Here is a 7,688-nt window from a genome sequence, read left to right as displayed (position 1 = left end):
AATTATTCTCAAGATACCGGATAACTAAATCTTGCAAATGCAACCTCAAATTCCTTAACGTTACCCAATACGCATACCTGGTACAACCCGCATTTTCCGACATTAAGGACATATGTACTCATAAATTAATATTTTAACTATCAAACTTTCCATTGTAATACCTCAATAACCCATAATACTTCCGAAAGCATCAAAATCTCATAATCCCTGGTGCTAACAAGCATAATCACTTCGGAGCCGTAATATCCAAAGTCAATATTGTTCATAACGTAAAACACTTAGCACAATACGATCCCATCTCGGGAACAAAGAATTTCTACAAATCCTTTCTCTTAAACTCATGCTAACTCTTCCACCATAAAGTACTGTGAAACTGTCCAAGTGGTACACGCAAGGCACTTCCAATAAACTCGACCTCTCAGTTACCTGAAATCTTACTTCTCACTTAGCCACTGGTCATAACTTCTTATCACTTACCCATTCTGTGGGCTACTTCCTCAAAATCACACAACAATCACAAGTTCTTCTATTTTATGCTAGATCACAATATCGCAATTTAAGTAGACTCAAGTACTTCCAAGGATGTACCGCATTCTTGCCACACTCGACCAATACTAACCAATTCTCGAATCCACTAAATCAATTACCACAAAATCATAAGTCTTGCACACTACGAACCAACCTTGGATATAGAATCACACCACACACTTTACACATTAGAGTTTCCTTTCAACGCATCGAAGTCTAAACCGACTAACCTCTAAATCCAACGAAGCATATACTTGGCCTACAATGACCCACTTTCCTCTACCAAGGTTCCCTAGTTTCATTCCTTATTTTGAATTCCAAAATGATTCCTATAACTCGAATAAGTTTAAGCCTCATCTCTGATTCACTAAATTAGAACGTCTCCATTATCGAACCGAAACACATCTAACCATTCAAGCGACTATACCATTGTAGCGGGTCGATATTTTTTTCAATTCGCATTTGCACTTGTCTCATTTAAAAAGGAAAGTGTCTCGAGGAAGGATAGTGGTCAATCGTATCGAGAAAAAGGAAAAATATACCTCTACGTAATGATACTCTAAATGGATAATGTTTTAGAGTCGCCACCTAATTTTTAGGAAATTAGGACAACCAATTCGAAAAGGGTTCATTTAAAACAGTTAAATTTTAAAAGAAACCTAATCTAACCAAAATATGGGTAAGGGTTCTGGTGATCCCCCGAGGAAGATATTAGGCACTCCGGTATTAAGGATCCGTAAAATACGGTTGACATACGGGTTCTAATAGTATGCCTTTGTAGATATAAATTGCTTGTGATAAAAACAGTTTTTGTTTCGTATTTCCACAAATAGAAATTAGTCATTCATGCCAAAAACACTCCTTTTTAAGAAACAAAATATGGTAGAGTTTTGCCCAAAATTGGGCGCTTTTTGGATTTCAGAATAGAACACCTAGGTTAAAACCCAAAGGCGTTAACCCGAGTAGAACACTACGTAAGCCCACCCGAGTTTAGAAATTTTTTTTTTTTAAGAAAAAATGTTTTTAAGTATAGAAAATAGTTTTTGAAAATATTTTTTATAGGCATACTAATATACTCCATAGGATAGCCATATTTTTAGAACTTTTATCCAATTCTTGGTTTTAATCTTTACAAAAAGACTCAAAGTTAACTCATTAGTCTTTTTAATAGTCAAAAAAGTTCACCCAAAATCATAATCCAAGTTTACAAAATATCTTTTCGAACTCAAGTTTGTCCTAAAGTTTGCCTATAAGTTCAAAATCATATTAAAGGTATCCAAAATCCTCAAAATCATCCGCAATCCTAAATTTGCCTAAACGATTTTTTTTTTTTAATTTTGAAAAATCAATTTTAGCAACTCTTATATAATCAAGTAAATAATATAAAGAGTAGGGAATTGGGCTGACCAAGCCCAATAGAAAAATGCATAAATAAATATTTTTGCTCCAAATTATGCTCCAATGCCTTAAACCTTCCATGATAGGGGTTGACTCGATTTAGAAATGTTAGTGGGCCGCGAAAGATCCACCAACAAATTGGGGAGGTCACAAAAGATAGGTGCACAAAACATTAGTAATAGGCCGAGGTCAATTATTTAATTTACAAAGCCAAAAAAATGAATTACAATACTTATAAACCAAGCCCATAATTATCACCCTTATAAAATAAAGGGAATTTGACGTTTTCATACAACTTTAACAAATTATTGGCATTATTTTAACCAAAAAACTTTTAGCATAATTGTGCCCTGCAAATATTGGCACTATGTGGCCAATTAAGTAATGAGGCGCCTAAAAAACAGGGATGCTTTTTTTTTCTTCCCCTTATTTAATGTGAACGTGTACCATTAAAGAAGGAGAATATTAACCAATTTTAAAATTCAGTAAATACAGACAGTTGTTTGTGGCTCAACTCTTATAACCCCCCATATTCCTTAAACTCTACGTAATGGAATAAGTGGGTTTGTAGAAAAGTGAAGCGATAAAGATCTTCTCATCAATTGATATACAAAACACCGTAGATCAATAGAAAAAGATGACATCGTTACCTATTTTGATTCAGCATAGCAGAGAATGGGACAATAACAACAGCTTTGTGAATTATTCCATGGAAGCAGTTGTTCTCAATACAGATATTGATTTCAATGGTTTAATTCATATAATTTCTACTAATCTGAATGTGGATACTCCAGTCAATTCCTTTGAAATCCGGTAGTTGATACGCAATAATATGGGAGTGCAAGTATACATTGAGTTGAAGAAAGAAAATAGCAATTTAAAAGATTATCCTTTGTGTATAACGTGGAGAGCTAGTGATATACATTGTATGCATCCGGTTAATAATGTTGGGATTGGGGATGATAGTATCCGAATTGATGAAAGTCGTGGAATAAGTATTATTGACACAGTCCGTTTGCTTGATTACAATAATATGGTGGATCGTGAAGCTGCATTTTTTTAATGAATGTCATATAATAGATTGTGTAACTGATAACATTCCTGCGGAAGGTCATCTTTTCAAGGAAAAAGAGACATTAGTGACTGTCATGAAAAATTATGCAATTCGGAAAAAAATCCAGTTTAAGGTGAAAAGATTGAGTACGTCGAGGTACGGGTGTATATGCGAAATATATCTTTATATGTTAATTTATTTGGCAATCGTTTGTTTTGTATAGTATGTATAATTTTTTTTTTACTGGTTTTAGATATTGTCAAATGAATATCAGATGATTTTGATGTATAGAACCAGTTTATGTATACAAGAATTTGGCTGCAGAGAAAATTTGATAGATACATTTTAGCGATGTATACTTTTATTCAATTATAAAAGTATACATCCACTGTGAAAGAGCATCGTCGTCTGATTATTTACTTCAATCAACTGGTGTGGAGTGAAAGTGCAAACTTAAGATTCTTGGCAATATCTTCAAAGTTGCGTACAGGGAATAGTTTATGTATACATATGATGTATAAAATAAAAATAAGTTTTCTTCCTTTTTCAAGAATAGTTTATGTATACCTGTAGTCATTTGAAGAGAATACTTGATGGATACATTCATTTGATGTATTCTTTTATAATTAAATAATAGTATACATCAACTAAGTTAAGTATTTTGTCTTCAATCAGTGGATGTGAAGTGAATGTTTACTTTTGTAATAAAATAACTTAATAATACTTTTATGTATACATAAAATCTAATGCAAAGAATTTGTTTAATGTCTACTACTAATAAACATAAGATTAGTAGGTTGTGATAGAGTTGGCCGACAATATACAAAATATGTTGTTTTTAGAAAAACGAGTTCAAATTTTATTTCCATTCGTATGTTTTGTGTTGTATATTTAATTTTTGAGTTTACTTGTTTTAGGTACTCTCTTGTGTGTGTTAATGATCAGTGCACGTGGAGATTCAAATGCTCAACCTTGCATAAGTCATCTGTTTTCAAAGTGAGATGATTCATTGGATGTTTCCATGTCAACATCTACCCCAATCTCTACGTTGAATGGATGTTTGATAGTAAAAGTTTTTTCTTTTTTTTACTCTGAACTGCTTTACTACTCTCAGCACTATCAGGAATGGTGACGAATGGTGACATTTGTAATCTCCCAGGAAACTTGGCTCTTTTTGGAGGTTTGGGAGTCGGATCTTCTATCACTTCAAGGTCTTTGGTATTGATAGGCTGCGGAACCAGTGGATCCTTCAATCCCGAGTGTTGATTAATAGACTGGTCATACGCTACCATTATTTGAGAGTCCGTTGGAAGACTATAATCACCACCGTCAAATGTAGGCAGCCCTGTTATAATTACATTTAACTTGGAACATATTTTTTAAATTATATATAAACAAGTAAAGAATAAAGAAGGTTTTTATATACATACCATGAACGGGCGATAAGTTGCCATCACTCGAATTGCATTCAGATCCAATTTGGCATGCGATCGTCTCACGCTTGTCATCATTTTTACAAAGCATTTCATTATGAGACTGTTCATTGATGGGGTAAGATGCATCCAAGAAATCATCGGCATTCTCAACTCTATGAACCTATATCATCATGACAAACTTAAATCAATTAAGTAAGAGTTAAAGTTAGAATTTATATAATTTACACTAAAATATACCTCAACTGATTGGTGTTCTTTGGGATTGGTTGCCCCATTATCATTTTAATTAGCCACACTATTCCTTTCATGTACCTATTCGGATATTTTAACTAGAAAATGATAAATAATTTAACTAAAAAAGTTAACACTGAAACAACATCTGCTGATATAAGAATAAGTCTGTAACAACAATGTTATAACTATAAAAAATAAGGCTAAAGGATTCCAACTAAAGTGAGAAGTGAGAACTTTGAGAATTTTGGACCAGTGATTGGACCTTGAGATGCCCAAAAATACATGGTAGAATTTTTTATCCCTTGGGACATAATAACCCCAGTCCTGCATAATGAAATTCAAATTCAGCATGAATAGAGATTGTTATGTGCACAACCATATGTATCCAAATCAGAAGGTGTATGCAATATATCCACGCAAATCCAACTAAAATCAAACAATAAACCAACTGTAATCAACAAACAAGCACGTGTATATAATAGATTTATACAACGCAAATGCAATAAAACCAAGCATGTGTATACATTTCGTTACTTAGCCAAAAGGTGTATACAATACATGTTTTGTACAGATTCAATAAAAGACAAGATAACCAAACACATGTATACATAAGGTGACTATAACAAACAGAAAAAACCAGAAGGTGTATACATTATATGTATACAATATATGTATACAAAATACATCTGCGATAAAAAACAAGATAACCAAACATATGTATACATTAGGTGAATACAACAACCAGAAAAACCAGAAGGTGTATACAATACATTTATACAATATATGTATACAAAATACAACTGCGATAAACAACAAGATCACCAAACACATGTATACATTAAGTGTATGCAACTCAAAATTGCATTCATCTCCCAAATCTCAAATTCACTCTTACAGATCATTTCTTATCAGATAAATCAACATGAGAGACATTGCTTACATGTTAGTTGGTAAAAGAAAGCTTATACTGGAAATCATTGATATTAGACAGTCAAAGATTAAAACTTTACACCTATTGAGCTACATAATCAACCAATTAAACAAATTTTTTTAAAGCATTATACCTACTGACCTACACAATCAACAACTCATATGCCTCAAAAAATTTCCCAAGAGAAATGACTGATTAAAAGAATAAATACCTCCAATTGGTGATTTTCTACTTCATCACCGCTTTTTTTTTTTTTTTTTTTTTTTTGCCTTTCGCTTTGAAGGTTTTAAACCCACATTGGCATCCTCTTCACTATCTTTACGCTTTCTCTTTTTCAGCTCAACAAGGCTTGCTGCATGTTTATATTTCAAAACCTTTGGTGGAGAATCTTCAAAATCAGAATCTTCGAAAATAGAATTATCCATATTAGAATCTACAAAATCAGAATTTTCAGAATAGGAATGTTCAAAATCAGAATCAGAAGCATGATTCTTGCTAAAGTTCTTTGAAGAACTTTTCTTCCCCATATTCAGTATAAATCAACAAAAGACTCCAAATTTTGATCCGAATGTGATTTCCTATTTTGAACTCTAATAAACCTAATAAATTTTTTGAAATTTATGGCTATTAATATGAGAGTTTATTGTGGAGAATCTTGTAGTGTTAGTTCTAACTGAATGATTTTAGGAGAAGAAAGTGGTGAGAGTTATGGTGAGAATGAGAAACTAAGAAAATAAATTGGAGAGAAAAAAGAGAGAAACTGATGTATCAAATTCCAAAACGTGGAGAGAGAATGAGAAGGTGGGAGAGAGAAATTAACGTATCAAATTCCCAAATGTGGAGAGAGAATGAGAAGGTGGGACCTATTTTTTCTCAAAAAATAATGGGTCATACTGTCAAAAAATTATTTGACCCAAAACATATATATTGGCCTTTTTGTGCCAACTTTATTAAAGATTGGCTAATATATGCCAATTAAGTCTAACACTTAGCACACTGTGCCAAATTCCCATAAATAGAAGGACAATTTACGCAAAAGGCCCAATAGTTGCTATGAATTAAGAATAAACTCACAAGAACTAAGGTTTTTATTTTTTATTTTATATATATATATATATATATATATATATATATATATATATATATATATATATATCAAAAGCTAACAAGAATGAATAAATCACAAGTAAACCTATCAAAGACAATGTCAAAATTCTAACTTAAGCTACTATTTTTCTTATTTTTATCAATTTTAATTAACCTAAAATCACTTAGCATTGTTAAAAATAGTAATAAATCCATAGGATACTCACTTAATCATGTAAACAAAGTTAGGCTAGCACATAGTCCTTTTCAACTACACAAGCATCATAAATAACATATAATCATAACTTAAAATGAAATAAGGGATGGAATCTCTTTTTCTTATTTTTTATCGATTTAACTAACCTAAAATCACGTAACATTGTTTAAATCAAACTTCTAATTTATTTTCATTTTTTCAAATTGTAATAAATCCATAGGATACTCACTTAATCAAAACAAAGTTAGGCTAGCACCTAATCCTTTTCAACTACACAAGCATCATAAACAATATATAATCATGACTTAAAATGAAATAAAGGATGGAATTTTTTCTTATTTTTTTAACAATCTAACTAACCTAAAATCACTTAACATTGTCTAAATCAAACTTCTAATTTATTTTCATTTTTTTAAATGGTATCAAATTCACATAATATCCATTTAATCATCAAGTAAGACTAAGCTAGCAAAGAATTATTTTTAACTAACACAAGTATCATAATAAATATATAATCATAACTAGAAATGAAATAAAGGATATCAATTTAACTAACCTAAAATCACTTAACATTGTCTAAATCAAACTTCTAATTTATTTTTATTTTTTCAAATAGTATCAAATTCACATAATATCCACTTAATCATCAAACAAGACTAAGCTAGCAAAGAATTATTTTTTAACTAACACAAGTATCATAATAAATATATAATCATAACTAGAAATGAAATAAAGGATAGAATGAGTGGTTACCTTTTGATGGGGATACCTAAAGATCAAAATGAGGATTGGTTCAATCTACTT

At 31.3% G+C, this 7,688-nt stretch overlaps 1 long non-coding RNA gene across 1 annotated transcript; it reads right to left on the bottom strand.

The window, feature by feature from the left end:
• Positions 1-3,881: 3,881 nt before the first annotated feature.
• Positions 3,882-6,436, bottom strand: LOC132058396 (uncharacterized). Its single transcript, XR_009415291.1, has 4 exons — positions 5,793-6,436; positions 4,654-4,974; positions 4,411-4,576; positions 3,882-4,325 (listed from the first exon to the last, which is right to left on the bottom strand). It is a non-coding gene; the product is annotated as an uncharacterized LOC132058396 (long non-coding RNA).
• Between the last annotated feature and the right edge of the window lie 1,252 nt (positions 6,437-7,688).

The sequence above is a fragment of the Lycium ferocissimum genome, chromosome 5, assembly GCF_029784015.1.
Source record: "Lycium ferocissimum isolate CSIRO_LF1 chromosome 5, AGI_CSIRO_Lferr_CH_V1, whole genome shotgun sequence".
NCBI classification, from domain to species: Eukaryota; Viridiplantae; Streptophyta; class Magnoliopsida; order Solanales; family Solanaceae; genus Lycium; species Lycium ferocissimum.
The sequence above is the reverse complement of the archived record's forward strand: the minus strand, read 5'-3'. Positions and strand labels throughout refer to the sequence as shown.